We start from the raw sequence: 20343 nt of genomic DNA on the forward strand, positions 1-20343 counted from the left end.
CCATATGACGTGGCCGAGAGGCCCCGCCCCTTACCTATTTAAGCATTTGTTTCATGTATGGAAGCCCAACATTGCAGCTGCTTAGATTCACAGAGTGTAATTGTTCTTGCGATGTTGGGCTAACATACATGAAACAAATGCTGTTTATATCTAAGGCACTAAAGTTGTATATAAAACCCTGTACTTTATACCACAAAAGAAATACAAATGACACAAGGGATCTGGGGTAAAAACTGCACATACACTGACCTACCCGACTACTACACTGACCTACTGTACCTGATCCCTACACTGACCTACCTGACCACTACACTGACCTTCCTGATCCCTACACTGACCTAATTGATTGCTGCATTGAAATACCTGACCACTACACTAACCTGATTCCTACACTGACCTACCTGATCATTACACTGACCTACCCGATTCCTACCCCGTCCATTGGGGGAGCATGTCAGATCCTCAGCTCTAAGGGACTAATGCTGGGACCTGTAGTCCTTCATTAGGAGGATGAGGCCAGTGGCAGACTGGCAGTGCTGGGGGCATGGGTTAAGTGGCAGTGCTTGGGAAGGGATGGGATCACTAACTCTCACTTGCTGTCACCTGTTAGTGTCCATTTGGGAGGGGAGAGGGGCTTGGTGAGGATGGGAGAAGGGGTGGGAGAGAGAGAGAGAAGGGGTGAAAGAGAGAGAGAGAAGGGGTGGGAGAGAGAGAAGGGGTGGGAGAGAGAGAGAAGGGGTGGGAGAGAGAGAGAAGGGGTGGGAGAGAGTGAAGGGGTGGGAGAGAGAAGGGGGGGGAGAGAGAGAGAAGGGGTGGGAGAGAGAAGGGGAGAGAGAGAGAGAGAGAGAGAGAGAGAGAGAGAAGGGGTGGGAGAGAGAGAGAGAGAAGGGGTGGGAGCGAGAGAGAGAGAGAAGGGGTGGGAGAGAGAGAGAAGGGGTGGGAGAGAGAGAGAGAAGGGGTGGGGGAGAGAGAGAGAAGGGGTGAGGGAGAGAGAGAGAAGGGGTGATGGAGAGAGAGAGAGAGAGAGAGAAGGGGTGAGGGAGAGAGAGAGAGAAGGGGTGAGAGAGAGAGAGAGAGAAGGGGTGAGAGAGAGAGAGAGAGAGAGAGAGATAGAGAGAAGGGGTGGGAGAGAGATAGAGAGAAGAGGTGGGAGAGAGAGAGAGAGAGAAGAGGTGGGAGAGAGAGAGAGAGAGAAGGGGTGGGAGAGAGAGAGAGAGAAGGGGTGGGAGAGAGATAGAGAGAAGGGGTGGGAGAGAGATAGAGAAAAGGGGTGGGAGAGAGATAGAGAGAAGGGGTGGGAGAGAGAGAGAGAGAGAGAAGGGGTGGGAGAGAGAGAGAAGGGGTGGGAGAGAGAGAGAAGGGGTGTGAGAGAGAGAAGGGGAGAGAGAGAAGGGGTGAGGGAGAGAGAGAAGGGGTGGGAGAGAGAGAGAGAGAAGGGGTGGGAGAGAGATAGAGAGAAGGGGTGGGAGAGAGATAGAGAGAAGGGGTGGGAGAGAGAGAGAGAGAGAAGGGGTGGGAGAGAGAGAGAAGGGGTGGGAGAGAGAGAGAAGGGGTGTGAGAGAGAGAAGGGGAGAGAGAGAAGGGGTGAGGGAGAGAGAGAGAGAGAGAGAAGGGGTGGGAGAGAGAGAGAGAAGGGGTGGGAGAGAGAGAAGGGGAGAGAGAGAGAGAGAGAAGGGGAGAGAGAGAGAGAGAGAGAGAGAAGGGGTGGGAGAGAGAGAGAGAAGGGGAGAGAGAGAGAAGGGGTGGGAGAGAGAGGGGGATGGGAGAGAGAGAGGGGTGAGTGAAATTGAACCCCTAAGCTGGCCTGCAGTCCTTCCTGTACCCCCTGTCCCAGCCCCTGTCTGTGGGTAGGTGTGTGTGATGTATGCACCTACCTCCAGACCATCCTTGTCCTCTCTGTCAGCCTTGATGATAGGCACAGCTGGAGCAGACGTTGGGGGAAGGTGTGCAGGCTCTGGGAGGATGTCACTGCTGCTCAGGTCTTCTCTCACTCCCTCTCGTGCTGTTCCTTCCAGTCAGCCTCCTGCTGCTCCCCGGGGCCACCACTCTCTGTTGTCCTCAGGTGATGATGCTGCTCTCCGTCTCAGATCAGAAGCTGTGTCCCTCTCTGGTATGTCAGGGGGCAGCCTCGGAGCTCAGCTGCTTTGGGTCCCAGGAGGCAGACAGAGCAGAAGCGCAGAGGAGGAAGTGAAATCCTCCCGCGCTTTCAGTTCTGAACAGAGGGGGTGCACTGCAGCCGTGATGTCACTGGTTGCTACACGCCAAGCGGCTGTAGCAACCAGTGAGCACAATGAAAGTCATGGGGAGGTGGTTCTGCATGCCGCAGACAGCGCTACCACGGCTCAGACTCTGCTGAATTCATAATGACTTTACCCAGTGCTTCATTCCGGGACATTGTATTGTCCCGGAATGAAGGCATCCGGGAACAGGGACACAGATGCCAATTAAGGGACAGTCCCGGGCAATCCGGGACACGTGGGCACCCTACTGCAGTACCGTTACCCATGGCAACATCTTCCTGTATTTCTGATACTCTTCCCTCTATTCCCCCTAGTACTGTTTCTACCTTCCCACCATCAGCAGTACAGCCTGGTCAGCACAAGGCAACTACATGCAGTAATCCAATATCTAAGCCTAAGAAAAAGAAACAAAGTTCATCTCCTGCTCTTATATCTGTGCCACTATCCATGTTGCCTGTTGATCCTGTTCCCACCGATCTGGTGCCTGATGCAATCCAGTCCTCCTCCATGCAGACTGCTAATGCAATCCAGTCCTCCTCCATGCAGACTGCTGATGCGATCCAGTCCTCCTCCATGTTGCCACCTGCAGATGTGATCCAGTCCTCCTCCATGTTGCCGCCTGCTGATGCGATCCAGTCCTCCTCCATGTTGCCGCCTGCTGATGCGATCCAGTCCTCCTCCATGTTGCTGCCTGATGATGCGATCCAGTCCTCCTTAATGTTGCCACCTGCAGATGCGATCCAGTCCTCCTCCATGTTGCCGCCTGCAGATGCGATCCAGTCCTCCTCCATGTTGCCGCCTGCTGATGCAATCCACTCCTCCTCCATGCAGACTGCTGATTTGACCCAGTCCTCCTCCATGTTGCCGCCTGCTGATGCGACCCAGTCCTCCTCCATGTTGCCGCCTGCTGATGCGACCCAGTCCTCCTCCATGTTGCCGCCTGATGATGCGATCCAGTCCTCCTCCATGCAGACTGCTGATGCGACCCAGTCCTCCTCCATGTTGCCACCTGATGATGCGATCCATGCCTTCTCCATGCTGCCGTCTGTTGCAAAGCCTGCTGCGGGTGATCTGCCATCTGTTGCCAAGCTTGCCACAGCGGGTTCCCGGGCTGCCGCTGATCAGCTTGATTATGCTGATTCTGGGGCTGCCGCCCCTCTGGACTATGCTGATTCCGGGGCTGCCGCCCCTCTGGACTATGTTGATTCCGGGGCTGCCGCCCCTCTGGACTATGTTGATTCCGGGGCTGCCGCCCCTCTAGACTATGCTGATTCCGGGGCTGCCGCCCCTCTGGACTATGCTGATTCCGGGGCTACCGCCCCTCTGGACTATGCTGATTCCGGGGCTGCTGCCCCTCTGGACTATGCTGATTCCGGGGCTGCCGCCCCTCTGGACTATGCTGATTCCGGGGCTGCCGCCCCTCTGGACTATGCTGATTCCGGGGCTGCCGCCCCTCTGAACTATACTGATTCCGGGGCTGCCGCCCCTCTGGACTATGCTGATTCCGGGGCTGCCGCCCCTCCGGACTATGCCAAATCTCTACTTGCTGTCAAACTGGTCACTGATTGGGTTAAGCACCGATCTAATTATGTGTCTGAGGCTACTAAAGATCCAGTGTTATGTGGCCTAAAGGGGTTGTCTGGGTGGGTCAAGATCCCTACATTTGCTCATCCCGAGTTCTTTTTGCAGCTAGATGATCCTGTTGTGCCAAGGCCAGGTGGTCCAGATCTCCCCTTTAAACTTGAGAGCCAAATATACTGTTACAGCCCCGGTAGTAGAGGTCCCATGGGAAAAGACAGTGTTCCATTTGAGCTTTGTCCTGACCCAGGGGTCATCTCTGTGATCCCTGGGGCATTTGGGGACCCATGTGGGGTAACCTATGCGCTGGGTAGACTCGAGGTACAGTGCAGAGCGGCCTCTAGTAACAGAGGGAGAGAATGTCCAGTTGTGAAGGAATGCCCTGGCATCGGGGTACCTGCACGGACCAGGGACTCTGGCATTGGGCGGTCGGGTGTCCTTTGGTGTCCCGGCATTGGGACACAGGCTGCTTTTAAGAATATACCTTTGGTGTTGCGCCTCCTTAGGGATCTGACCAGCAGAGAACCCAGACAGTTTTGGGACCCCGGCGGCGGGGTCTCACCAGGCCTTCAGACATGGACAGTGGAGTGCTCAGTCAGTTTGCAGATCCTGGTGGTGGGGCCCTATGGAGCGTCCAGAGGCCGCTCCTTAAGGTGGGGAATCTGTTAGGATTAAGTTCACCTCCTGGTGGCACTATCCTGCTCTGGGCTGTTTGGTGCAGTTCCAGTGTCCACCAGCAGGTGTCTCCTAGAAGCCAGCAGGTTCTGATCAGCCACACCTGGCTCCAACTGCCAGGTGGATATTTAAGGCTGCTCCTCCCTTTCCCCAGTGCGTCACGATTCTGGTCCTTTCCTGTCTGCCTGCTACCAGCTTGTGCCTGATAACCTGCCCTTATCCTTATCCTGATCCATCCTGCACCCTTCTTGCCTTGTTCTTTGCTCTTGTCCCCAGCCGTGTCCCTTTCCTTGCATCCCTGTTGCCTTTTCCCTTATGTTGTAGATTTTGTATATAGATAGCTGTTAGGTTTATTAGTTATTCTTGTTTGCTGGAGTGGTTTATGTTTTCACTGGTTGCTGTGTATGTTTATTGGTGTATGTTCACTGTAAATAAATATCACTTAATACATATATCCTTTGTTTGGTCTCAGTTCCTCTGTGTAGCTACGTGTCTGGTCACCTTAGCTGCTGATCCTGACACCATCCTTGTGGCCTCCTCAAATGGTGACAGGACGTGCATGCATCCCTGATCAAGGCCCACTGGCGTGGGGAAAAAAACCAAGCTCCCCTGACCCAGTTCTGCTGCCATATTGGCACAGGTACTCATTGATGGCCCTCTGCTGCATGTGTAGCCGCTGCAGCATGGCCAATGTAGAGTTCCATCTGGTGGGCATGTCACAGATTAGGCGGTTCTTGGGCAGGTTGTATTCCCTTTGGAGGTCTGTCAGCCGAGCAGTGGCATTATATGACCTTCAGAAATGCACAAAGACTTTCCTGGCCTGCTTCAGGACATCCTGTAAGCCCGGGTACCTGCCCAAGAACCGCTGCACCACCAAATTCAGAACATGAGCGAAACAGGGCACATGGGTCAGTTGTCCCTGTCGCAGGGCAGAGAGGAGGTTGGTGCCATTGTCGCTAACCACCATTCCTGGCTTAAACTGGCGTGGCATCAACCACCTCTGAGCCTGCCCCTGCAGAGCTGACAGAACCTCTGCCCCAGTGTGGCTCCTGTCTCCCAAGCACACCAGCTCTAGCACCGCATGGCATCTCTTTGCCTGCATTTCTGCGTAGCCCCTCGTACGCCTACGGAGCACGGCTGGTTCCGAGGACACATCAGCACAGGAAGAGGCCACAGAGGAAGAAGAGGAGGGGGTGGAGGAGAGAGGTGTGTCACAACCGGTAGGAGTGTTTTGGAGGCGTGGTGGCGGAACAACCTCCAACACTACTGTACCTTGCCCTGCGTCCTTCCCAGCTGCCAGCAGAGTCACCCAATGCGCTGTGAAAGATAGGTAACGTCCCTGTCCATGCCTGCTGGACCATGAGTCAGCGGTGATATGCACCTTACTACTGACCGCCCTGTCCAGCGAGGCATGGACATTGCCTTCCACATGGCGGTAGAGAGCCGGAATCGCCTTCCGTGAGAAAAAGTGGCGTTTGGGAACTTGCCACTGAGGTACCGCACATTCCACAAACTCACAGAAGGGGGCAGAATCTACCAACTGAAAAGGTAGCAGTTGAAGTGCTAGCAATTTCGCTAAGCTAGCATTCAACCGCTGGGCATGTGGATGGCAGGGAGAGTACTTCTTTCGGCGCTGCAGCAGCTGGGGCAGGGAAATTTGGCTGGTACAATCTGACATTGGTGTACTGATAGTAGATTGACCGCATGTACTACTAGGTTGTGACACACCTAATTCTACACCTTCAGTCCTATCAGTGCAGGCTTCAGAGAGGACTGAGGGTATAGTGGGGTTGGAGATCCGAGCTGATGAGGGGCAAGGGGAGGTCCGCTAGGGGAGGTCCGCTTTATTCTTTGGTGTGGGTCTTTCAGGTTTGCTTGCCAACGAACTGCATGGCAGGTCGACATATGTCTGGTCAAGCATGTGGTGCCCAAGCGGGTGATGTTTTGGCCACGCGGGATACGCTTGAGACATATGTTGCAAATAGCAATGGTGCAATCTAATGCACATGTCCCACACCAAAGAACTTTTGCAGTAACGTTGAGACACAGCAGCGCCCTGCACAGGCGTAGCTCTGCGATGTAATGCAGTTGGTGTGCTGCCCTTAAGCTGGCCCCTGGAGGGAATCCTGCCTCTTTGGAGATGTGCCTGTGCCACCTCCTCCTCCTCCTTCTCTCTCCTATCAGGCACCCACGTAGAGTCAGTGACCTCATCATCCCCTCCCTCCTCATCACTGTCGAAAACCTGGCAGTATGCTGCCCCTCTGGCAACATGACTGCCAGATTGCTGTCCCTCTCGGGCACCCCCTCTCTCTGGGCTCACATTACTGCCTTCCTCTATATGTGTTCCATCATCAGAGCCTTCAAAACACTGCGCATCTTCATGCAGCATGTACCCAACACTGTGTTGAAACAGTTCGGGGGACTCCTCAGGAGGACATGGTGGGACTAGGGAAGGAGTAAGTGATGCCATTGAGCAGAGGGAGGAGGACGCCTTGGCAGCTAATTTGCCAGACAAAGTACCCTGAGCCTGGCTGAGAGAGGATGGGGACGAAGATGAGGATGGCTTGGTCATCCACTCTACCAATTTGTCTGCATGTTGAGGCTCAACGCGGCCAGCTCCCGAAAAGAAGGACGAGCGTGTGCAACGGCCACGTGCTGAAGAGGATGCACCGTGTCCACCACCAGCACTGTTGCCTCTAGATGCAGAGCCTGCTTGCTCTCGTGACTCTCTGCCTCTCTTTGTTGTCCTTCCAGACATTATAATGGCTTGAAGAGGACAAAATCAGTACACACACTTCGTAGATTTAGGTGCAAACTGCAGAGGACACGTGCAGTACACACCAAGTAGCTTTATGTGCAAACTAATAAGCACACTTGCAGTATACACCAAGTAGGTTTAGGTGCAAACTAGAGAGCACACTTGCAGTATACACTAAGTAGGTTTAAGTGCAAACTATACAGCACACGTGTAGTAAACACCAAGTAGGTTTAGGTGCAAACTATACAGCACAAGTGCAGTAAACTCCATGTAGGTTTAAGTGCAAACTATACATCACAAGTGCAAAAAACATCAAGTACGTTTAGGTGCAAACTATACAGCACAAGTGCAGTAAACTCCAAGTAGGTTTAAGTGCAAATTATACAGCACAAGTGCAGTAAACACCAAGTACGTTTAGGTGCAAACTATACAGCACAAGTGCAGTAAACACCAAGTACGTTTAGGTGCAAACTATACAGCACAAGTGCAGTAAACACCAAGTACGTTTAGGTGCAAACTATACAGCACAAGTGCAGTAAACACCAAGTAGGTTTAAGTGCAAACTATACAGCACAAGTGCAGTAAACACCAAGTACGTTTAGGTGCAAACTATACAGCACAAGTGCAGTAAACACCGAGTACGTTTAGGTGCAAACTATACAGCACAAGTGCAGTAAACTCCAAGTAGGTTTAAGTGCAAACTATACAGCACAAGTGCAGTAAACACCAAGTACGTTTAGGTGCTACCTATACAGCACAAGTGCAGTAAACACCAAGTACGTTTAGGTGCAACCTATATAGCACAAGTGCAGTAAACACCAAGTACGTTTAGGTGCAACCTATACAGCACTCGGGCAATACAACAAGTTAGAAGACTGCAGCTAGCACAATCAACTGCCTGACAAATAGGAATAGCTGATCTAGCTAAACTATACAGTGTATAAATATATGTACAACACCTGGGATGTATATATATCCTCTACACACTGTAAATTTAACTAAACTGACTAGCCTGCCTGCTCTATCTATCTATCTATCTATCTAGTAAAAAAGGCACTGGCCTATATTCACATACCCCGGCGTAAGTGTGGGCGGGCGTAGCGTATCGTATTTATGCTACGCCGCCGCAACTTAGAGAGGCAAGTGCTGTATTCACAAAGCACTTGTGTCCTAAGTTACGGCGGCGTAGAGTAAATGTGCCGGCGTAAGCGTGCCTAATTCAAATTGGGAAGAGGTGGGCGTGTTTTGTGCAAATAAAGCATGACCCCACGTAAATGAACGTACGGCGCATGCGCCATCTGTGGACGTATCCCAGTGTGCATGCGTCGGATAGAATGCCCAAGATACGTCGAACACTGCCTACGACGTGGTGATTCACTAAGTGCTTTAGTGTGTGTAAGATTAAAAGATAGGAGGAACAGGGGCCGATTCAAAGGGAAGGGGGAGGAAGGGGGAGGGGGGAGGGGGGAGGGGATAGGAAGTAACAGGGTGGTGAGGGAGGGGCAACACGAACTCAAGGCGGATATGAAGGGAGGTGGAGCAAATGGGAGTGAGAATGGATGCTAGAGGGGGGGACTGATTGGGGGGGGGGGGGGGGGGGTGGAGGGGAAAGTGGGGGGAGAGAGGGGGAATATAATTAGGATTTAATTAGCCTAGACTCACCTACATGGGGTTGGAAGTGTCGCCATAAGGCCACATAGAATAGGTTATGGGTTCTCAACGGGGAAGGAAGAGGTGAGGTTCAATATAAATGGGACCAAATGTCTATGAATTTATGATTTTACGCTTTCTCTTACTTCTATCCTTACGATTTTCCTTTTAATCATGTGTAATATGTATATATATACAAAAGATGTATAAATTCATGTACTAGTCAGGAGGAATGATTAGAATAAGACGAGCAAACTGTATATAAGAGATCCAATGGGCCACCAGTTAGATGATCTAGGACGGATGAAATAAACGTGGGGTAGGGGGTGGGGGGGAGCAGCCTTAGAAAATAAAGAAGATGGGCGCCGGTCGGGGAGCCGGAAGAGACTCTCCGCTGTGCTTTCACACTTTACCCAACAAGCGTCTCTCCTCCTTTTGGAGGGAAGTCGGAGACGCGTGGGGGTGTTTTTTTTTTTTTTTTTTTTTTATTGTGGTTTTTTTTTTTTTTTTTTTTTGAAAAATTACTCGGATATCTGGACAGAGGTCTTAAGTTCGAGCTACAAAAGGGGTGGGGAAATTAGTTTTTTTTTTTTTTTTTGATCCCGATCGTCGTCTTCCTCCTCTTTTCTTTCATACCTCCTTCCTTGGAGATAAGGTCCGAGACCCCCGTAGGAGGGGTGTCGGTACATAAACGGAATTAAACAATGAGATCAGAAATGTATAAAATAAACATAACCTCTTATAATGTTAAAGGGCTAAATATCCCGGAAAAAAGAACGAAACTGATGCTGGAACTGGGAGATTAAAAACACAAATCGTTTTCCTACAGGAAACACATTTCAGAAAAGATAAGACTCCAAAATTGAAGAACCAGAGATTCCCAGTGGCTTACATAGGGGCCTCACAATCTTCAAAAGCAAATGTGGTAGCAATTCTACTAGCTAAAGACTTAATCTGGAATGAATCTAAAGTGGTGACAGATGAAGAAGGAAGGTTCCTTTTGATAAAAGGGACAATTAACGAACAAAAGGTCACACTTGTAAATATTTATCTTCCTAATGATGACCCGGTCACCACTTTGGGTAAATTCGCGGAAAAGATAAAAGAAAACAAAGAAGGGGTTTTGATATTAGGAGGAGATATGAATTTGCTATTGGACCCCAGCCTGTATTCTTCCAGGGGGGCATACGGCATATCCAACTCCAAACTGAGACAAGTAAGAAATATGCTGTATGACTTGCAGCTAGTGGATAGCTGGAGGTCCCAACACGCCCACGAAAGAGACTATAGCTTTTATTCCCATAAACATAAAACCTACACACGGATCGATTACATTTTCCTAGATCGAGCGGTTTTGCTGAACCTAAGGGAAACTTCGATTGGTTCTATTACAATCTCGGACCATGCCCCAGTTAGTTGTCTCATTGACTGGGGAGTTTCAGGACCCAGAGAATGGAATTGGAGGGTTAATGAGTCTCGAATTAAAGACCCAGAGTACGAGGAGAAGATAAGTCAGGAAATAGATTTATTTTTTGAAAGAAACAGGGATGATGAAACTTCTCCTCTCTGTAAATGGGAAGCATACAAATGCTACCTGAGGGGAGTGCTTATTTCTATGGGAGCCCACAGGAAGAGGAAACTCGGGGTTAAGTTAGATACCATACTGAGAGAGATTAAAATAGCGGAAAATGTACATAAGAAAGCGCAGAAAACAAGAAATGAGGAGAGATTGATGTCCCTAAGAGAGAATTTAAATTTACTACTGATGGATAAGGCGAAAGCTAAGTTGAGCAGATGTAGAAGGGCTTACTATGAATTTGGCAATAAACCCAGTAAGATGCTAGCGAATGCATTGAGAGAGTCTAGGGCCAGTAAACATATTGAGAAAATAAAAACACAGGGCGACAACATAGTGAGCTCTTCACAATTAATAGCGAAAGCGTTCAGAGAATATTATATGGGCTTGTACCAACTTGACAACCAATCCGCAGTAGAGAAAATACAGAATAGAGAGGAGAGAGTAAGAGAATACCTAATGAAGTCAGCAATGCCTAAAATCCCAAATGAAAGTATAGGAAGTCTGGAGAGCCCAATTACAGTAAAAGAATGTCAGGAGGTAATAAAGGAAATGAAACCAGGGAAATCACCTGGACCTGACGGATATACGCTTCTATACTATAAAACCTTTCAAGAGAAATTAATATCTAAATTTCTAGAGGCCTTTAACTCATTGAAAGAAGGACATCAGATGAGAAGAGAAACATTAGGGGCCCATATAGCTGTTATTCCAAACAAAGGGAAAGACCCCATGGTGTGTGCGAGCTATCGACCGATATCTTTGTTGAGTGTTGACTTAAAAATATTCTCAAAGATAATCGCCAATAGACTAGCAATACATATTCCACCGCTCATACACTCGGATCAGGTAGGCTTTGTCCCCGGAAGAGAAGGGAGGGAGAACACGCAAAGAGTGCGTAGTACCATCTACTTGGCCCAATTCCATCATAAACCATTAGCACTCATTTCAACTGATGCGGAAAAAGCCTTCGACAGGGTGGACTGGGGCTTTTTAAATGCTACATTAAGGTACATTGGGCTAGGAGTTGGTATGCAGAACTGGATCGCGAGTCTCTACTCCTTCCCATCGGCTAGAGTGAAGGTGAATGAGGCACTATCGGACCCATTCCCAATCCGGAACGGGACCAGGCAAGGTTGCCCGCTCTCGCCAATCATCTTTATTCTAACACTGGAGCCACTGCTGAGGATAATACGATCAAATGCCGATATAAGAGGTTTTCAGATTAAAGGAACTGAATATAAAGTAGCGGCTTTTGCAGATGATCTGTTGTTCTCAGTAGTGGCCCCAGAACTATCATTTCCACCTTTGATGAAAGAGATTAGGGAATTTGGAATTCTCTCTAACTTTAAAGTAAATTACAGCAAGTCAGAGGCGATGGGGATAGAAATGAACAAACAAATACAAGACCAACTAACAGTTAATTTCACCTTTAAATGGACGGACTCCCATATAACCTATCTTGGGACAAAAATTTCAAAAAATTTAAATAGAATATTCGAGTTGAATTTTGTTCCGATGGCCAGGAAAATTAAATCAGACTTCACTAGATGGGAAAAGGAGACTTACTCATGGTTTGGGAGAATCAACATCCTAAAAATGAACGTGTTACCAAGACTACTTTATTTATTTCAAACACTACCGGTAAAGATCCCTGTGAGCTTTCTTAGGGAATTAAGAGCCAGGTTCGCGAAGTTTATATGGGCAGGTAAAACGGCGAGATTACGGAGAGAAATTTTAACTTTGCCCAAGGAGAGGGGTGGAGTGGGCTTCCCGGACCCAATAGGTTACTATGACGCAGCTCACATGTCAAGGATGGTCGAATGGTGCATTCAGGAGAAGCACAAACCGTGGATACTCTTAGAGCAAAAAATTACAAACATCCCCCTAGAAGGAATGGCGTGGATACAAGAAGTAGACATACCAGGTGAGGTTAAGAAACATCCAACAATAGGGCCTACCCTGCACGTCATGAAAAAATTAACCAGGAAAACGAAACTCTCGCCTCACCCAAGCCACTTACTCCGGTCCTGGGAAACCCGAAATTTCAAATAGGGCTCCTAGATCCACATTTCAAGAGGTTAAAACGTTTAGGTTGGAGTAGAGTAATACACTTTGAGGGGGAGAGTCTAGGGGCAAGAAGAGAGGAAAGAGAAGAGGTTATTAAAAAAGAACTCGATTCACTTAGACAAAATCAACTAAAAACGGCCACCAGAGCAATAAATCCAAAAAGGGGACCGCTAAGAGACCTTTCAGGATTTGAGGAAATGTGCCTGAAGGGAGATGAGATGAGACATGGTCTCTCTCTGATGTACAGTCTCTGGGTAGAAATGGGAGCACCAAACGACTTACCATTTATACGAACCTGGGAAAGAGAGCTGGAAGTGTTTTTTTCCGAAAATCAGAGAACAAAAATTTTTAAATTTACGCATAAAGCATCATTGGCTACCAGATACCAAGAGGGGGGGGGTATAAAATCTTAACCAGATGGTATAAAACCCCTGTAGTACTAAACTGGATATTCCCGGAAGTTTCAGATAGGTGTTGGCGATGTGGCAAGGAGAAGGGTACTATGCTACATGTTTTCTGGTCATGTGTAAAGTTAAGGGACTTTTGGAAAATGGTCATGGACACAGTTAGAGACATCACAGAGGTGGACTAAGCACTAACTGTAAGTGCGAAACGCGTCGGCCATCCTGTTTTTCTGTTGGTTGCAGTGACTGTGTTTGTACAGTTGAAAATAAAGACAACCTTTTTAAGTTACTTTGGAGTGCGGCTGTCCAGTTTTCGTTTCTTCAATTGCTAAAATACATCACAGGTGATATCATTTGCTGCTCAGTGATTGCAGTATTCTAGTCTCCATCTCCCCAAGGTAATACATAAAACCTGGGTTGTTAGTGGGCCCTGAGGACAGGGTTGATGACCGCTGGCTTAGTATACAAAAAAATCGTGCTAACTTTAGTATATATATATATATATATATATATATATATAACATGTTTGAGGGTTCTGAGTCATTTTCATGTAGGAGAGAAGTGCCAGAATTGGCATGGGTGGTAATAAAGTACCACAAAAAAGTAATATACAAATAATTATTATAAGCACTTTGATCTCATCCTCTCAGTCTGCTGCTGCAGAGTGTGTCAGCTTGTATTTAAACTGGCCTCTCTACTCTGTATGTAGCTTCTGACAGGCTGTGCAAGCAGCCCCGTATCTCCAGAACCATAAATGATAGCAGCCCCATATTTTGACCAGCTGTTGGGTGTATCTCCAGCTACACAACCCCCAAATGTGTAGTCTCTGGTCGCCGAGCTACAATCCTCGAAGTCGATCTTTTTTTTTTTTTTTTTTTTTTGGGCAAATGGGCCTATCTTGAGGAAGGGGCCTGGAGCTGCAGCTCCAATAGCCCCTATGTTAATCCAGCCCTGAGTAGAAGTGGTATAACGGGTGTGTAGCGCCCCCTTACTTTCAGTATGGGCACTACGCTAAAGTTAGTGGGGAATGGGAGAGTTAGTTTGCTCCCATTCGCAATTTACTAAATTGGGACTTCCTGTCATTCCAGAAATGTCCACCGGGTCAGTCTGTACTCCAGGGATGCGGTGCCATCCCTGTCCAGCAGTTGGCGCCAGAGGGGTTCTGGCAGTGCAAGTTTTCCCCAGCAGCCAATCAGAGGAGTTTTTCCCTCGCGGGGCATGCTGGGGGAGAGTATATCTGTGACAGGTGTCATGTGCTCAAAAAATCTTTGCGGGGTCCTGGTTCCAGGTGCGGCATCCACCTTCAGGGTGCGTGCATCCATGGACCCCGCCGGCGCGGCCTACCTGGCCAAAATTGCAAGCTACACAGAACCTCATCCGGAGGTAAAAGGGGACTCCAGTGACTTACTGGGTCCCCAGTTCTATTGAGAGGATCCCAGGCTGGATGCTGTTAGATTGGGGGGTCGGCTTAAAGGAGAACCCAGAGGCAGGTTGTCCAACAGGGCTTGAACGAACCAATCGGGGATCTGGTGACCGGAATGCTGACAGGTACGCTTTGCTGTCATCTGGTGACCTATTCTAAAACCTACTGGGAGGAATCGCTCCATTCATCCATCTAGCTTGCTTAAAGTAATTGGCCTGTGGCAGAGGCCCTAGAGCCAGGTCTGTGAGAGAGACCTGTTCCTCCCAGAAAATTCAAAGTGACACCTCAGCTGCCAGGCTTGTGAGAGGGGTCTGTCCGGGGGCAATTCACCCACTCTGGCTAGAGTGGCGACGAATCACAATTTGATACTACTGAGAGCAGGATTGCTCGGTTCATATCCAGGCCTGATACTGCAAGGTTCTCCCTTTCTCTTCATCAACCTTTTCTTCCTATTTGATGTTGATGTTGGCTGTATTGGCCTGGAAATAAAGCATTGGAAAAACCTTTATTCATTGTCTGGACCTTCGCTCACTACTTTGTTTCTACAACTGCACCCCTGGGCCACATTAAGGTAACTTGATATGCCGATCCCAACAACAAATCAGTGGCTCCTTCGGGGGTAGCGCTACACGTGTAATGGTGGGGATGAAAACAGCTGAAAGACTGCAGGCAAAGGCTGTAGATCACAACATTGCAGTTGGCAGCAGATATGTAAGAAAAAGCCAAAACTACAGAGCTCTATGGACCAGCCCTGTGGACAGCAATGACTTGTACCTCTGGGGAAATGCTACCAGAAGGATTGGGATGACTTCTACTTCCAGTCCTCTGCAAGCTGCCTGCATTTAGACAAAATCCTCCCTTACTGCTGTAGTTACTTTTCCCTCACAACTTTCCTCCTCTCAAATCGATGGCACCCATACACTAGGGTGACCAGATGTCCCTGATTTCCGGGGACAGTCCCCGTTTTGAGGCCATCATCCCCGGAGCCTGTGTGTCCCCGGTTTTGTCCCCGGATTCAGGGGTGGCTCCCATATCCATTGCTGACACTAGCCAACAGGACATGCAGCAGTGTGACCATGGATGCAGTGCAGACAGTGATTGGGGGCAAGCTGGGGGGCATATGGCTGCAGAGACAGTGAGTGGACCTGTCAGGCTGAAGGTCTGATGTTGGGGTGGGCGGGAGCGATATGCAAAGCTCCGCCCCCTTGTCAGACAACCCAGTGCATGGACTGAACAGCCGAGATCTCGGCAGAACACTGGAGTTTAGTGGGCAGGAAGAACATCAAGGTGCCCAGCAGCTGACAAGCTCTCTCCCTCTGCCTTTCTGCTACAAGATACATTAGAAGACGATCCTCAGCTTCCTGTTATTCTCCCTGCATGGCTCAGTGTTGTCATATCAGCTCTTCTCCCCTGCATGATCTTCCATCAACCTCCGTAAGTTTGTGACCCTCCCCCTTCTATATACTTGTCCTGCTCACATTCCCCCTCACTTGTTCCCAGGACAGTCTCAATGCAGTCACCCCTGTACTCTCCTTCTCTGCCCCATAGTGGATTGTTCCTTCAACTCACTGCCCCCAGGCTGTGTATTCTGTTCTGCCCCCCCCCCCCCCCCATTCTGTCACCTAGATTCAGGTCTTCTATCTTATCATATCCAGTGCAACTTCTCACTCCTCTCTTCTAGTCTCATTTCCCCCTCAATTCTGCTATAAATCTCCCATCTAGGGTGCCCACGTGTCCCGGATTGCCCGGGACTGTCCCTTAATTGGCATCTGTGTCCCTGTTCCCGGATGCCTTCATTGCGGGACAATACAGTGTCCCGAAATTAAGCACTGGGTAAAGTCATGATGAATTCAGCAGAGTCTGAGCCACGGTAGCGCTGTCTGCGGCATGCAGAACCACCTCCACCTGACTTTCATTGTGCTCACTGGTTGCTAGAGCCGCTTGGCGTGTAGCAACCAGTGACATCACGGCTGCAGTGCACCCCCTCTGTGTTCAGAGCTGAAAGCGCGGGAGGATTTCACTTCCTCCTCCGACCTCCGCGCTTCTGCTCTGTCTGTCTCCTGGGACCCAAAGCAGCTGAGCTCCGAGGCTGCCCTTTGACACACCAGAGAGGGACAAATGTGCAGCATCTGATGTGAGAGGGAGAGCAGCAGCATCTGAGAAGAACAGAGAGTGGTGGCCCCCGGGGAGCAGCAGGAGGCTGACTGGAAGGAACAGCGCCAGAGGGAGTGAGAGAAGACCTGAGCAGCAGTGACATCCTCCCAGTCCCAGAGCCTGCACACCTTCCCCCAACGTCTGCTCCAGCTGTGCCTGTCATTAAGAAGAAACATAGGCTGTCAGAGAGGACAGAGGACAAGGATGGTCTGGAGGTAGGTGCATCACACACACCTACCCACAGACAGGGGCTGGGACAGGCTGTACAGGAAGGACTGCAGGCCAGCTTAGGGGGTCAATTTCACTCACCACCCCCCCTCTCTCTCTTCCATCCCCCTCTCTCTCCCATCTCCCTCTCTCATCCACCCCTCTCTCTAATCCCCCCCTCTCTCTCTCTCTCTCTCTCTCTCTCTCTCTCTCTCTCTCTCATCTACCCCCCTCTCTCTTCCATCCCCCTCTCTCTCCCATCCCTCTCTCTCTCTCTCTCTCTCTCATCTACTCCCCTCTCTCTTCCACCCCCCCTCTCTCTCTCTCTCTCTCTCTCCCCTTTTCTCTCTCTCTCTCCCACCCCCCTCTCTCTCTCCCACCCCCTCTCTCTCCCACCCCTTCTCTCTCTCTCTCTCTCTCTCTCTCTCCCACCCCTTCTCTCTCTCTCCCACCCCTTCTCTCTCTCTCTCCCACCCCTCTCTCTCTCTCTCTCTCTCCCACCCGTTCTCTCTCTCTCCCACCCCCCCTCTCTCTCTCCCACCCCTTCTCTCTCTCTCTCCCACCCCTTCTCTCTCTCTCTCCCACCCCTCTCTCTCTCTCTCTCTCTCTCTCCCACCCGTTCTCTCTCTCTCTCCCACCCCCCCCTCTCTCTCTCCCACCCCTTCTCTCTCTCTCTCCCACCCCTTCTCTCTCTCTCTCCCACCCCTTCTCTCTCTCTCCCACCCCTTCTCTCTCTCTCTCCCACCCCTTCTCTCTCTCTCTCACCCCCTCTCTCTCTCCCACCCCCCCCCCTCTCTCTCTCTCCCACCCCTTCTCTCTCTCTCTCTCCCACCCCTTCTCTCTCCCTCTCTCCCACCCCTTCTCTCTCTCTCTCTCTCCCACCCCTTCTCTCTCTCTCTCACCCCTTCTCTCTCTTTCTCTCTCTCACACCCCTTCTCTGTCTCGCACCCCTTCTCTCTCTCTCTCCCGCACCCCTTCTCTCTCTCTCTCTCGCACCCCCCCTCTCTCTTTCTCTCTCTCGCACCCCTTCTCTCTCTCTCTCGCACCCCTTCTCTCTCTCGCACCCCTTCTCTCTCTCTCTCTCGCACCCCTTCTCTCTCTCTCTCTCACACCCCTTCTCTCTCTCTCTCTCGCACCCCTTCTCTCTCTCTCTCGCACCCCTTCTCTCTCTCTCTCTCTCTCTCCCACCCCTTCTCTCTCTCTCACCCCTTCTCTCTCTCTCTCCCACCCCTTCTCTCTCTCCCACCCCTTCTCTCTCTCTCTCCCACCCCTTCTCTCTCTCTCTCCCACCCCTTCTCTCTCGCACCCCTTCTCTCTCTCTCTCTCTCTCTCTCTCTCGCACCCCTTCTCTCTCTCTCTCTCCCCCACCCCTTTTCTCTCTCTCTCCCAACCCTTCTCTCTCTCTCTCCCACCCCTTCTCTCTCTCTCCCACCCCCTCTCTCTCTCCCACCCCTTCTCTCTCTCCCACCCCCTCTCTCTCTCCCACCCCTTCTCTCTCTCTCTCCCACCCCTTCTATCTCTCTCTCCCACCCCCCTCTCTCTCTCTCTCCCACCCCTTCTCTCTCTCTCTCTCTCCCACCCCCTCTCTCTCTCTCTCCCACCCCTTCTCTCTCTCTCCCACCCCTTCTCTCTCTCTCTCTCTCTCACCCCTTCTCTCTCTCACCCCTTCTCTCTCTCGCACCCCTTCTCTCTCTCTCTCTCTCGCACCCCTTCTCTCTCTCTCTCTCTCGCACCCCTTCTCTCTCTCGCACCCCTTCTCTCTCTCTCGCACCCCTTCTCTCTCTCCCACCCCTTCTCTCTCTCTCCCACCCCTTCTCTCTCTCCCACCCCTTCTCTCTCTCTCTCTCACCCCTTCTCTCTCTCTCTCCCACCCCTTCTCTCTCTCCCACCCCTTCTCTCTCTCTCTCTCTCTCCCACCCCTTCTCTCTCTCGCACCCCTTCTCTCTCTCTCTCTCTCTCTCGCACCCCTTCTCTCTCTCTCTCCCACCCCTTCTCTCTCTCCCACCCCTTCTCTCTCTCTCTCTCTCCCACCCCTTCTCTCTCTCGCACCCCTTCTCTCTCTCTCTCTCTCTCTCTCTCTCGCACCCCTTCTCTCTCTCTCTCCCACCCCTTCTCTCTCTCTCTCCCACCCCTTCTCTCTCTCTCCCACCCCTTCTCTCTCTCTCTCCCACCCCTTCTCTCTCTCTCTCACCCCCTCTCTCTCTCCCACCCCCCCCCCTCTCTCTCTCTCCCACCCCTTCTCTCTCTCTCTCTCCCACCCCTTCTCTCTCCCTCTCTCCCACCCCTTCTCTCTCTCTCTCTCTCCCACCCCTTCTCTCTCTCTCTCACCCCTTCTCTCTCTTTCTCTCTCTCACACCCCTTCTCTGTCTCGCACCCCTTCTCTCTCTCTCTCCCGCACCCCTTCTCTCTCTCTCTCTCGCACCCCCCCTCTCTCTTTCTCTCTCTCGCACCCCTTCTCTCTCTCTCTCGCACCCCTTCTCTCTCTCGCACCCCTTCTCTCTCTCTCTCTCGCACCCCTTCTCTCTCTCTCTCTCACACCCCTTCTCTCTCTCTCTCTCGCACCCCTTCTCTCTCTCTCTCGCACCCCTTCTCTCTCTCTCTCTCTCTCTCCCACCCCTTCTCTCTCTCTCACCCCTTCTCTCTCTCTCTCCCACCCCTTCTCTCTCTCCCACCCCTTCTCTCTCTCTCTCCCACCCCTTCTCTCTCTCTCTCCCACCCCTTCTCTCTCGCACCCCTTCTCTCTCTCTCTCTCTCTCTCTCTCGCACCCCTTCTCTCTCTCTCTCTCCCCCACCCCTTTTCTCTCTCTCTCCCAACCCTTCTCTCTCTCTCTCCCACCCCTTCTCTCTCTCTCCCACCCCCTCTCTCTCTCCCACCCCTTCTCTCTCTCCCACCCCCTCTCTCTCTCCCACCCCTTCTCTCTCTCTCTCCCACCCCTTCTATCTCTCTCTCCCACCCCCCTCTCTCTCTCTCTCCCACCCCTTCTCTCTCTCTCTCTCTCCCACCCCCTCTCTCTCTCTCTCCCACCCCTTCTCTCTCTCTCCCACCCCTTCTCTCTCTCTCTCTCTCTCTCTCACCCCTTCTCTCTCTCACCCCTTCTCTCTCTCGCACCCCTTCTCTCTCTCTCTCTCTCGCACCCCTTCTCTCTCTCTCTCTCTCGCACCCCTTCTCTCTCTCGCACCCCTTCTCTCTCTCTCGCACCCCTTCTCTCTCTCCCACCCCTTCTCTCTCTCTCCCACCCCTTCTCTCTCTCCCACCCCTTCTCTCTCTCTCTCTCTCACCCCTTCTCTCTCTCTCTCCCACCCCTTCTCTCTCTCCCACCCCTTCTCTCTCTCTCTCTCTCTCCCACCCCTTCTCTCTCTCGCACCCCTTCTCTCTCTCTCTCTCTCTCTCGCACCCCTTCTCTCTCTCTCTCCCACCCCTTCTCTCTCTCCCACCCCTTCTCTCTCTCTCTCTCTCCCACCCCTTCTCTCTCTCGCACCCCTTCTCTCTCTCTCTCTCTCTCTCTCTCTCTCTCTCGCACCCCTTCTCTCTCTCTCTCCCACCCCTTCTCTCTCTCTCTCCCACCCCTTCTCTCTCTCTCCCACCCCTTCTCTCTCTCTCTCCCACC

The sequence above is a fragment of the Rana temporaria genome, chromosome 11 (assembly GCF_905171775.1).
Source record: "Rana temporaria chromosome 11, aRanTem1.1, whole genome shotgun sequence".
In the NCBI taxonomy this organism is placed as follows: Eukaryota; Metazoa; Chordata; class Amphibia; order Anura; family Ranidae; genus Rana; species Rana temporaria.